The sequence below is a fragment of the Colobus angolensis genome, unplaced genomic scaffold (assembly GCF_000951035.1).
Source record: "Colobus angolensis palliatus isolate OR3802 unplaced genomic scaffold, Cang.pa_1.0 Scaffold27, whole genome shotgun sequence".
Classification (NCBI taxonomy): domain Eukaryota; kingdom Metazoa; phylum Chordata; class Mammalia; order Primates; family Cercopithecidae; genus Colobus; species Colobus angolensis.
In genome coordinates, this window is record NW_012115932.1 from 5,803,532 (window position 1) to 5,817,249 (window position 13,718).

Here is a 13,718-nt window from a genome sequence, read left to right on the forward strand (position 1 = left end):
AAAAAGTCAGGAAACAACAGATGCTGAAGAGGATGTGGGGAAATAGGAATGCTTTTACACTGTTGGTGGGAGTGTAAATTAGTTCAACCGTTGTGGAAGACAGTGTGGTGATTCCTCAAGGATCCAGAACCAGAAATACCATTTTCCCCAGTGATTCCATTACTGGGTATATACCCAAAGGTTTTTAAATCATGCAATGATAAAGACACATGCACATGTATGTTTACTGTGGCACTATTCACAATAGCAAAGACTTGGAACCAACCCAAATGTCCATCAGTGTTAGACCGGATTACAAAAATGTAGCACATATACATACTATGTAGCCATAAAACAGGATGAGTTCATGTCCTGTGCAGGAACATGGATGAAGCTGGAAACCATCATTCTCAGCAAACTATCACAAGGACAGAAAACCAAACACTGCATGTTCGCACTCATAGGTGGGAACTGAACAATGAGTACACTAGGGCACAGGGCAGGGAACATCACACACTGGGGCCTGTCGGGGGGTGGGGGGCTGGAGGACGGATAGCATTAGGAGAAATACCTAATGTAAATGATGAATTGATGGGTGCAGCAAACCACCAAGGCACATGTATACCTATGTAACAAACCTGCACATTGTGCACATGTACCCTAGAACTTAAAGTATAATAATAATTAAAAAAATAGTTATCCATTTGTAAAGTGCTACTGATTTCTTTGGGATATTGTCCCCATAAAATTTCTGTAATGTATCAGTGATTTCACCATTCTTCCACACAAGCTTCACCATAAATCTGATGTTTGTTCTTGCTTCAATTTTAGCACAATTGATGCTATCCTTAGTGCCTCAAACTAGATCCAGAAACAGAATTTTCAACATAGATTTCAGATCCAGATTTTAAAAACTGGAACAGCTTGCTTAATTTTCCCACAAAATCAGTCTTATTCTCAGTAATACATTGGGATATTTATCACTGAGATGTCCCGTTTCCTTCAGCAAAATGTTTTTAATTTTTAAAAATTTTTTTAAATTTAAATTTTATTTTATTTTCCATTAAAGTACTCTACTACCAAGTTCCAACAGATGACTCAACTGGTTCTTTATAAACAAAAGACAACCCAACAAGAACATAGACTTACATTTTTCAAAGGAAGTAAGAATGTATCTTCTTTCCTTGAAGAGGATGGGGACTGACAAAGATTCTTTGCTTGACTCAATTGTCATCAGGTTCATGAGCCTTCCTCTAGGCCCATCAGTGCACTTCCTTGTAAGAACTAGGTTTAACAAAGAACACTGTGAAATCAGTTTATTAACAAAGAACACTGCTAAGTAAATTTAAAGAACTCTAACCCTTGACATATCTTATCAGGTTTCTAAACCTCCACCATCTCCCATGTCTGATCACCCTGGCCTGTATTCAGCAATAATCCAGTCCGGTTGGCTTAGCAAGACTTCCCCTTTTTCCCAATACTTCCTTTTAGCAATTTCCATCCTCTGATCCCATCCAGCTTCTTGGCTGCAAACCCTCATTGTTCCATGCTATGTTTAGAGTTGAGCCCAGCCTCTCACTCCCACTGCAAGACTCCAAGACAGTGGTCCCTATAACTGTCATGATAGTGCTGAATAAAGTCTGCCTTACCATGCTTCAAGCTAGGATTTGAAGGATGGTTAGACACTTGCCAGACACTTTGGTGATGGAGATGGCAGCTGGTGATAAGAAATAGATCCTTTATTAAAAGATAATGTTAACCAACCTAGGTGTACAGCAAAAAGTGAATTGATAAAGAAAATGTGACATAAATACAATGTCAGAATAGTATTTTATTTTTTCTTAGAAGGAATTTTTTTTCTTAGAAGGAAATTTTTTCCTTTATGAAAACATCAACAATCCCAGGAACATTGTGTTACATGAAATAAGCCAGGCACAGAAAGACAAATACCACATGATCTCACTTGTAAGTGAAACCTACAAAAGTTGAACTCATCGAAGTAGAGTGTAAATGATGGTTACCAGGAGCTTGGGGGTGGATGTGGTTGGGGAGATGTTGGCCAAGTGAATATAAAATTTCAGTTAGTTACAAAAAATAAATTCAAGAGATTTATTGTACAATGTGGTGACAACAGTTAATTAACAGTGTATTGTATTCTTGAAAAAATGCTAAGAGAGGAGTTTTAAATATTCTTACCACAAAAAATGATATGTGAGGTAACACCTATGCTAATTAGCTCAATCTAGCCATTGTATACATATCCATAATATATACATATTTCAAAAAACAACATACTGTACATAAGTATATACAATTTTATTTCTATTAAACGTAATTTTTAAAAAGGATATAACTTAAAATATTAAACACAAAACAAATAAAAACAATGAAACAAGAAAACATCAAAGGAATTAAAAGTAGTACACTAGAAGAATTCTACTTAACCCACAAGAAATAATAAAACAAGACTAGAAGACTACAAAAGAATTAGACACACAGAAAGCGAATAAACTGTCACCTTGTAGCATATACAAAAATAAGTCAGATTAAATCATAGATCAAAATGTAACCACCCAAACTATAAATTTTCCAGAAGAAAACATGAGGGGAAATCTTCATGATTTGAGGTTAGCCAACAGTTTCTGGACACACTAAAATCAAAATCTATAACAGGTCATGGTTAAATTATACTTCACCAAAATTAAAAACACTGGTGCTTCTAAGGACTACATTGGAACATTAAAAATAACACAATCTGATAGAAAATATTTGTAAAAATTATGTCTGATAATGAACATTTATTCAGACTATATAAATAACTTATAGAACTATATAATAAGATAATCAACAACCAATTCTAAAAATGGGCTAAATATTTAAGTAGGTATAAGCAAATGACTAATGAGCCTATGAAATGTAATTACCATTAATCATTAGGAAAATGCAAATTAAAGCCACCGTGATAACTCTATATCCACAGAATGGCTATAATCAAGGATAGACTATAAAAAGTGTTGAAGACCATGTGAAGAAATTGAAACATGTATACATTGCTGGTGAGAATGTACAGCCACCTTGGAAAATGGTTTGGCAGTTTCTTATGAAGTTAGACATAAACTTACCATATATTGCAATAGTTCTACTACTCAAAAAAATTTAAAATATGTATTCTTACAGAATTGCATGCAAATATTCATAGATACATTATTCATAAGAACCTAAAACTGAAAATATCCCTAATGTCCATACATTAATTAATGGATAAACAAAATGTTATTCAACAAAATTGGAAGGAACAAAAGCTTGATACAAGCTACATGGATAAACTTCAAAAAAGATAATAAGTGAAAGAAGCCAGACACAAAGACCACATATTATATAATTGTATTTACATTAAATGTCCTGAAATGTAGAGACAGCAGATTGTCATGTCTGATACTGGGGGTGGCAGTGGGAACTGGTTGGAATTGAGCATGAGGGATCTTTTTGGCACAATGGAAATGTGTTAAAATTGCACTGTGGTCATGGCTTCACAACTTTATTAATTTACTGAAAATTTTTGAGTTGTACATTTTAAGTAGGTGGCTTTTATACTGAGTAAGTTTTAATGCATTAAAGCTACAAAAATAATGATAGTTAATGTGAAGAACTATTTTGAGGCCTCACTGATACCAAATTTATGTAAAAGAATCAGGCATACTTCCTATCTGTAGCATATCTTGCAAAATTAGATTAACTATTAAGATAAGGTCCCCATTTTTAGATTGCAACAAATAATTAAAATTGAGTCTGAGAAAAAAATCACCAATGGGCCAAACACAACACATAATAAAATAGGGTAGGGATTTCTTAGCTGTAAATCAGAGGTAGGGTTAAGGGTCAGTATGGATCCAAATATCTAAATAATCTAGCCCAAATATATGAGGCAGGTGACTTATTTAAAACATTTGTAGAAAGATTCAACCCACTTCTTTACACACTGTGTACATACTTCCACACCTGAACAAAGATATTCCCTGTAGGGAATAAGGTAATACAGCACCTGAGTATCCTGGAAAGCCACAGACCAGTGGTTCTCAAACTTTAGCATGCATTAGAATTGCCCAGAATAGCTTGTTGAAAGACAAATTGCTAAACCGTATCTACAGACTCTTTGCTTCAATAGGCCTGGGGTGGGGTGGTTCCCATAAATTTGCAAATTTTATTTTATTTTATTTTTATTCTTTTTTTAAGACAGAGACTCGCTCTATTGCCCAGGCTGGAGTGCAGTGGCACAATCTTGGTCACTCCAACCTCCACCTCCCAGGTTCAAGCGATTCTCCTGCCTCAGCCTCCTGAGTAGCTGGGACTATAGGCACATGCCACCTCGAAAGTCCCCAGCTAATGCTGATGCTATTGGGTCCACGAAATACACACTGAGAAATTTACACGTAATATCAACATTACCCACAGTCCATGTTTATGGATTAATTGGTTTTATTTTAGAATTTAACAATCCATGTGCTTGAGCAAAGAGGAAAAACAAGTTTTAAACAATAAAGTATGGCCTTATTAGAGAAAGTATATACATTTTATTAGTAATGACAAGGAATTTAAAGTTTTATTAAAATAAATCTATGAGATTTTTGTTTCATTCAGTATAAAATTGGTAATTATAATAAATTCCACCCACAAATGGAAAAGTGAATACAAACACAATAAAGAAATACAATTCAATAAGCCGACTAAAACAGAGACTTTTTTACGTAGAATAATATTCAAATATTTTTGAAAATTACTTTGTCCTTTAAAGAGGAAACTGAATTTCAGACACTATAAGTGAGACTATATTTTCCTCTCTACATTATTGCATAGCTATTTGTAGGTCAGCCAGAAACATTTGCTCCCACTGTTTGTAGCTGTATCTACTTTGTCTATTAGCTCTAGTGATTTGAGAGCAGGGAAATGTCCGTGAATAGTATGATTATTATAAATGTTTATAATCTTGAATGATGAAGAGTATAATTTATGCTTAGAATAATTTCATTTTAGAGGATGGCAAATGTGCAAACAATAAATACTGCCTAGATGTTTATAATATTCAAAGTTGAAAAACCATATTGTTGAATATAAATTTGAATTTCTGGCATCACAATTATCTCCAGGTAAGGAGTATAATAAGAGTCTCTTCATAGTATTCTTGAGTACGTCTCTTTAACAAAGCTATTCAAATACAAAAAGGTAAACACTTAAAATTGATTTTTATTAATAATGGTGATTTTCTGTTCTCCAGTAGCCATATCTCTTCAGACTACCAGTGGGAGTTGGTAAACTGACATACGGAAACTGAATCCACATATTGGGAAGCCAGTTGTCCTCATCAATTCCCTTTATGGCCCCTGCAAAAATAGAAATAATAAAACATAATATACCAGAACTGTTTTCCAATTCAAACTGTTAAAGAAAGCTAAATATGGCATGAGAAGGACTCCGTTCTTCTATATTTGAGTCCTTGTGGATGAACTGTAACCTAGCTTAATAGACAAGATTGAAAACCTAATTTAGGAATAGGTATCTGTAACAATACCTGAGTTTTGGGCAATCCCAAAGGCCATAGTTAACTATTCATAGACTGTTAGGTGTTCAAATTGTGTTCAAATAAGGCAAATGCCAACCTGTAACCAATCCACCTGTTTCTGTACCTCACTGCTGATTTCTGTACGTCATTTCCCTTTGTCTATAAATCTTCTTCCACCATGTGACTGTGCTGGAGTCTCTGTGAATCTGCCGTGATTCTGGGAGCTGCCCGATTCACAGATCATTCATTTCTCAATTAAACTCCTTTAAATTTAGTCCAGATGAAGTTTTTCTTGTATCAAACCTTAGGTAATACTCATTAAAGAATCAAGAATGTACTTTGATTCAAAAGCTATTTTCTTGAAGAAGGCACTATATAAAGGTAAGATTGGGGAGTGAGGAAAATGGGGAGGTGGTGGTCAAAGGGAACAATCTTTAAGTATAAGATGAACACGTTCAGGGGATCTAACGAACACCATAGGTAATTAATTTAATATGCATCATTACACAAAGTATATCAAATCACATTGCATACCTTAAATCTATACAATCTCTACTTTTTCAATTAAATATTTCAAAATTAATTCAAATAAAGTTTTGATATGTGCTCCAAAAAAGGGGTCTTTATCTCCTTAACAAATTTTAGCTAATGACCAGAAAGAAGTTAAATATTGATTCACAATTATATCTCTGAACTCCATGTATCCTAAATATAACTTTCTATCAGAAAATAAACTATTATATGACAGGGATAACAATCACTATTAAAAGCTCACAATAATGTGTTGCTTTCTTAGTGTCAGGAATTACGCTACATAATATATATATATATATATATATATACATATAATTTAATTCTTACATTCCTATAAAGTAGGGATGACAATCTCCATTTTATGGATGAGAAAACTGAGGCTTAAAAAGGTTATAAAACTTGCCCATTGTTATGTAGATATAAAGTGTCAAACCAGGCTTAGAAACAGAATTGAAACTAGGTCATTTTTTAAGAGCTTAAATGGATTGAAAAGGTTATCTAGATTAATTCTTTTATTTTATAAATAAAATAAGAAGCCACAACAGATAAGCCCCCAGCTAAAGGCAGATTCAGGATTATAATACACTAATACACATTTCTCAAATTCTAACAAGAAATAAAAATACGAATTGGTTCCTTTACATTAAACTTTTCACTGTGCTGTCTTAACTATTACACTTTACAGACAGAGAGAGGAACGGGGCGGGGGCCGGGTGGGGAGAGAGAGAGAGATTTAACCCAAGATATAACTTTCAGGCTATAGGTACTACAATAAATTAATTCACTGACTAGATACATGTTATGAATTGCTTATGTGTCAGGAAATGTTCTAGACACTAGGAATACAAACATGTTTATAATTTGGACTCTGTCTCTCAGAACACCTCTCCCCTTAAGAAAACACAGGTAGCATAATAGACCAAAGAAGGTTCTTTGGGACACTTATGAGCAGAACTATAGTGGGTTGAATGGTAGCCCCTCAAAATGTATGTCCATGTTCTAACCTCGTAACCTGCAAATGTGACCTTATTTGTAAAAAGGATGTTTGCAGATATAATGAAGTTGAGGATTTTGAGATGAGATCATCCTGAATTATCTGGCCCTAAATTAAATGCCAAACCCTTAAAAGTCATTATCAGAAGGAAGAGAAAGATAACACAGACCGGAGACAACACACACAGAGGAGAAGGCCCTGAAGAGTGGAGTGATACAGCCACAGGAGATTCCTGATGCCACTAGAAGATGGAAGAAACAAGCAAAGACCCTCCCATGGAGACTTCAGAGGGAGGCTTAACTGAGGGAGGCTTAATTTTTGACCAACACCTTAACTTTTGACCATTGGCCCCCAGAAAATTGAGAAAATAAATTTCTGTTGTTTTAAGCCAGGAAGTTGTGATAATTTGATACGACAGCCCTAAAAACAAATATAGGAACATATATGGATTTTCCTAGCCCTAGAAGAAAAGGTGTTCTAAGCAACAATTTTTAAAATAGATCTGTCATTAAGCTTCCTCTAATGTGGCAGTGACCTAAATAGCAACAGATATTTATGTGAAATGTCTGTATCAAGGACGTTTCCTACCATAAGCAATTAAGATTTAAAACTTTGGATCTGGCGTTGTGGCTCATGCCTGTAATCCCAGCACTTTGGGATGTGGAGGTGCGTGGATCACTTGAGGTCAGGAGTTCAAGACCAGCCTTGCCAACATGGCGAAATCCCGCCTCTACTAAAATTCAAAAATTAGCCAGGTGTGGTGGCAGGCACCTGTAATCCCAGCTACTTGGGAGGGAGGCATAAGAATCACTTGAACCTGGGTGGAGAAGGTTGCAGTGAGCCAAGATCACGCCCCTGCACTCCAGCCTGGGCAACAGAGTGAGACTCCGTCTCAAAATAAATAAATAAATAAATAAAAATAAAACAACTTTGAATTTAAGAAATTTACTAATTATCTTATTTATTAAATAAGAGGCTCTGAGTCTTGAAATGCTAAAGTCTGTGACTATAAAACATGGTATATTTCTAAGATTTTCCCACTGTACTACATAATGATTTAGTAATCTATTTAATGGTATTCAACAGCTCTTCCACATTTGAAACAAAATAATTAATTCTCACAAGTTTGAAAACATAAGGAAGTATTATTTATTATAAGTTTAAACATTTTACAAGGGTGCAGCAGAAATAAAAGCACTATTTTCTTTATAAAACTGCATCTCACTGGGGTAAAATATAATCTTTGGACCAAACTAGCACCATCATCATCCTACTCACCTTCATAATGTAATCATCATCCAAAAAGCCTGCATCTACTAAAATACTAGGTCATGAATGGTATTAAATAAAAATACCAAAATACAAAAGTGCTGTTTACTTGAAAGGAAAAAAGATGAAGGTTTAAAATGAACCCAAATGGATCATTTGTAAACATTTAAATACTAGGAATCAGAATCACTTATTTTCTGAATGAAAATTCATGTTATGGAACTTGAAAAGTACATCCAGGCAAGTAACTTCACATCATAGATGAGGTCACTACATCACAGAGAAGTGAATTACCCAGTTTGCACAGTCTATGGCAAAGGTGATGTCTGAAATGTGATCTCAATTCTCTAGCCAATGCTATTTCCAAGATTCCTTCTTCACATGTTTATATCTAAAGAATGCATTACTATCAATGTTACCAAGACAAGTGAAGGATTTTTTTGTAGGCGCTGGATTAGGGAGAAGAAGAAGCTTGAGATGGTCATTCTATTGTATGAACATCAATAAATTTCATATAATTATACTTCCCACACAAAGAGTAACCCAACTTAGATTTAATGATCACAAATTGTTTTTTTGTTGGCTTGAAAAATATGTTGTCTCAATAAGTAATATATTCTAACAGGTGGCATTAAGATATTACTGGATTCCTACCTCTACCCATTGAAAGCTTTTAGAAGGGTTTCTACTCAAAAGCCCTAGTACTCTACGGCCCAGCAGGCTATTATGAGATTATTTATTTAAACTGCACAGCCTTTTCAAGTCATACAGAGGCTTATAATTCTTTTATGCGCTCTGGCAAAAGTAAAAGTTGCTATTCTAACAATAACCTTAACATTTAACCAAACTATACTTGAACTATACTTGTTAGAATATAAATATTACACTCATCCATAGACACGATCAGGCTATTTTCCTCATGTAAGGCCAATTTACTAGAGCAGGTGGTAGGATGGACAGACTAAATTAAAAGAAATAAATTGCTCTTCCTTATTCTCCTTATGTGAGGTGTTGAAAACAGTCAACTCACAGAAGCAGAGGATAGAATGATGGTTGCCCGAGACTTGGGGTGAGGGTTGATGGAAATGAAGAATTGCTCCTCAATGGGTATAAAGTCTCTGTTTTGCAAGATGCATTCGTTCTAGAGACCTGCTGTACAACAGAGTACCTATAGATAACAACGCAATATTGTACACTGTAATATATCTTTAAAGGATAGATCTCATGTGAAGTGTTCTTACAAAAACAATGCATGGAAATATTTTGGAGCTGATGAATATATTTAGCATCTTGGTTGTGGTGATGGTATCACTGGTATATGCATATGACCTAATTCATCAATATGTGTATGTTAAATGTGTACAATTTTATTTATTTATTTATTTATTTATTTTGAGATGGAGTTTGGCTCTTGTCCCCCAGGCTGGAGTGCAATGGTGCGATCTTGGCTCACTGCAACCTCCGCTTCCCAGGTTCAAGGGATTATCCTGACCCCATGCCCCAAGTAGCTGGGATTACAGGCACATGCCACAATGTCCAGCTGATTTTTGTATTTTTAGTAGAGACAAGGTTTCACCACGTTGACCAGGCTGGTCTCGAACTCCTGACCTCAAGTGATCTGCCTTCCTTGACCTCCTAAAGTGCTAGGATTACAGGCCTGAGCCACCATGCCCGGCCAAATGTGTACAATTTTTCTGTATCAGTTATACTTTAACAAAGCTAAAACAGAATAAATGCCTTTTTTTTTTTCTTTTGGGTAAAGGGATGGTTTCTGGTAATAATTTGAAATAGACTGTGCAAACAGTTAAGTCTCATGTAACTAATACCTACCTTATTTTCTTCTGCCATTATCTTTGCCAGTGAGTCGTTAGTCATGAGCTTGTGACATAATTTAGAAGATGAGGTGAAGGTGAAGTTTCCTATTGGGCTATGGAAAAGATTTCTTATTTCCTTGAAGAGGCACAGAGGAAAAAGCAGGTTCTTTTCTCCTTGGATATGGTTGTATAAGACTGTGTTTCCTAGAACTGCAGCAGCTATCTTGGGTCCCTGATAAGAAACTCACCTCAGGAGAAAACTGACAATGCAGATGTAGAAAGGGGTGATGGACAGAACCTTAAGACTTTAATAACATAGATGATCTGCTGAATTATCCAACTGCATAGCTCTTCTACTCCTGGGTTTCTTGTCGGGTAAGATAGCATATGCCCTTATTATTTAAGCCATTTTGATGTAAAAGATTTTTGGTAAAGCCAAAAGCTTTCTAAAAGATGTCCAGAAGCAGATTACTGGGGCAATCAGGCAAAAAGGCAACCTTACCTAACAGACGAATGCTTTTAACTCCCTTTTCTAATGCCTAACCTATTCCAGGTGTCTCTCCTTCTCTAGCCTCAGCGTCTCCCTCATGATTTTACATTAAGTTAGAGTTACTAATTAAAGATTATTTGCTTTTGTTTGATCAGGGCAGGATGTGTTTACAGCTGAAAATACAGAGATAATAAGTATTAAGTGTAAATGACTCCTGAAAAATAATCATAAAGAAGCAAGTTTTTCCACTCCAATCAGACAATACAGAGAATGCCACCTAGTATTACTATTTGCATAGCAATATTCAGGAGACAGTTTATTGTCTACATAGTTCAGACTCTCACGATTCAAGCACTCTGGGTTTTTTTTTTTGCTTTGGCAAACTGTTTTCTCCAATTATTATACACCTCAAACATTTTAAAATGATGTTTTTATATATAGGTGAATATTTATTTTGACATACAGTAGAATTTATATTTGAAATTTACGTTCATTTTTGCAATGAGCAAGTGACCTAGATTTCTTTTTTAACTTGTACTAATTCAGTGACTCAATTTTCACTCACATTTACCTTTACCTGAAGGGTCTTATTTCACTAGTTTGATTGTAAGTTGAGAAATTGAGACAAGAAATTTTTATGGTTTCATAACATGACTAAAAATTGTTTCAAGAACACTGTTTTTCATGTGAATTATGTAGAAGATAACGTTCCCTTTTGCAGAGATGGGTGGCATGAATGCCTCTTAGGATAGCCATAAATGTAAGTTTAGCCATAAAATATTAAACATTCACATCCAGCATTCCAGAATCAAGATACTTTATTACCTCAAAATTTTAGGTAGTTAATATGGTAGATAGTGTTGAAGAACTACTTGTTCACTTTCTTCAATATGGCCCAGTTGAATTAATAAAGCGACATTTTATTTGAAAGGTAAGCCGAATTCAGATATGATTATTCTTGCTTCTTTCACATTACAATTTTATGTGTTCCAATGGGAAATAAAGCTTTGTTTGAATGAGTAAAAATGAACTGAGGATTAAGCTATCTGTCTGGATATGTGTTCAAATGTTTGGCAATAATGTAATGTGCTACACAGACCTCTTGTATCCTTGTGATCTTTATAGGCGATCCATATGGTCAAGTCTATTTTTTTCTAATGATACTAAGACCTTTTGTTTTGTTTCACTCAATTGATATTTGCATGGATGGGACAATAGCATTGTGGGTAAAACGTCTTGAAAGTTAGAATAAACCAAGACACTCAAACCCAAAATTACAGTAACCATTATGTTGTTTACCACCCAGCCATCACAGGAAAACGAAAACAAAAACAAGTCAGTTGTACTTAACAGTATATGCGATAAAGAAGTAAAACTATTGATTTTATTGAATCTCAACCGTTAAGTCTACAACTCCTTGGTGTTCTGTATGGTGAAATGGAAAGTATTGATAAAACACTTTTGCTGAAAGCTGAATAATTGTGTTATTTTAAGGAGAAGTTCTTAAATAATTGTATGAATTCTTATCTGGAGCCTTGTTTCACAGAATACCATCTTTACTTAAAAAACCATTGGCACTATCAAATTTGGGTATTGGCCAGACATTTTCTCAAAATGAATGAAGTCATCTGATCACTTTGAAAAAACAATGAATAGTATTTTTTGCCAGTAATAGGATTTGAGCTTTCAAGTAAAGATTTATATAACTCAGTGAGTGAAACAACATTTTCTAAATGACTAGTGAATAATTTTTTTAAATGTGTTTGGGTAAAATATCCATTCATGTCTCAGATGGACAACCAGATTTTATTGTAACACAGTAAGAAAATTTTATAAATAGAATTTCAGCTTCTATATAAACACTATCCTTTAAGAAACAATCATTTGTCAAGTTTTTATGTAATATCAGATAATATTCATGATTATCTTAAAATAATATTTAACTATTTCTCTACTTTCAACTACATATTTATTTGAGACCAGCTTTTATTCATATACTCAAACCAAAACAATGTATTGCAGCAGAATGAACAAGAATTAGATATAAGAATCTAGCTTTCTTCTATTAAGCTGGACATTAAGGAAATTTGCAAAAATATAAATCAATATCGTTCTTCTTAATTTTTTTGTAAAAATAATTTTCATTAAAATATTATTTATTTTTGTATTTAATCAGTTTATGTTTAAATAAAATGCACATTTACCTTTTAAGTGTGTGTGTGTGTGTGTGTGTGTGTGTGTGTGTGTGTGTGTGAGTGACAGAGTCTCACTCTGTTGCCTAGGTTGGATGGAGTGCAGTGTTGTGATATCTTGGCTTACTGCAACCTCTGCTGCCTGAGTTCAAGCGAGTCTCCTGCCTCAGTCTCCCAAGTAGCTGGGATTACATGTGTGTGCCACCACACCTGACTACTTTTTGTATTTTTAGTAGAGATGGGGTTTCACCATGTTGGCCAAGCTGATCTTGAATTCCTGACCTCAGGTGATCACCCAGCTCAGCCTCCCAAAATTATCTTTCAATTTTTAAAATAGCAAATACTGATAGGTACAAAAAATATACAAAAGTCTTTGGGGTCCTTAATAATTTATTATACTGCAAAAGGGCCATGAAAATAAAATATTTGAGAACTAGTGGTGTAAGGTAACAAATACCAGTTACTTAGATTATATGTTGCATTAGAGACATGCCCAATACAAAAATAGACTATGGGGACTCCAGAGGGGGAAGGATGGAAAGGGGGTAAGAGTTGAAAAATTACCACTGGGTACAATATCTAGTATTTGAGTGATGAATACACTAGAAGTCCAACTCCCACAGTTACGCATGCAATGCCCATGTAACACAAGCACATGTACGTCGCTGAATCTAAAATAAAATTCTAAAAAGACTAAAAAAAAAAAAAGATGAAAAAGAAAAAGGCTGAATACTGTCTCCAAAGTCTAAGAATGAGAAACTCTGTTTTCTTCCTTAGAATTTACTACATGTTCCTATAAGTTTTATATAAGTTTTATATAAGTTTTAAAGACATTGATCAGAAATTTTCTGGAGGTCTTTCATTCATATCTTTGGCAGCATGTTGAAAA

General features: G+C 34.5%; 1 long non-coding RNA gene across 1 annotated transcript in view; it reads right to left on the reverse strand.

Moving 5' to 3' along the window:
- Positions 1-4,785: 4,785 nt before the first annotated feature.
- Positions 4,786-13,718, reverse strand: part of LOC105515800 — a 99,031-nt gene continuing 90,098 nt past the window's right edge. The window contains exon 3 of the long non-coding RNA XR_001002390.1: positions 4,786-5,357. This is a non-coding gene — a long non-coding RNA (uncharacterized LOC105515800). The remainder of the gene's footprint in view (positions 5,358-13,718) is intronic.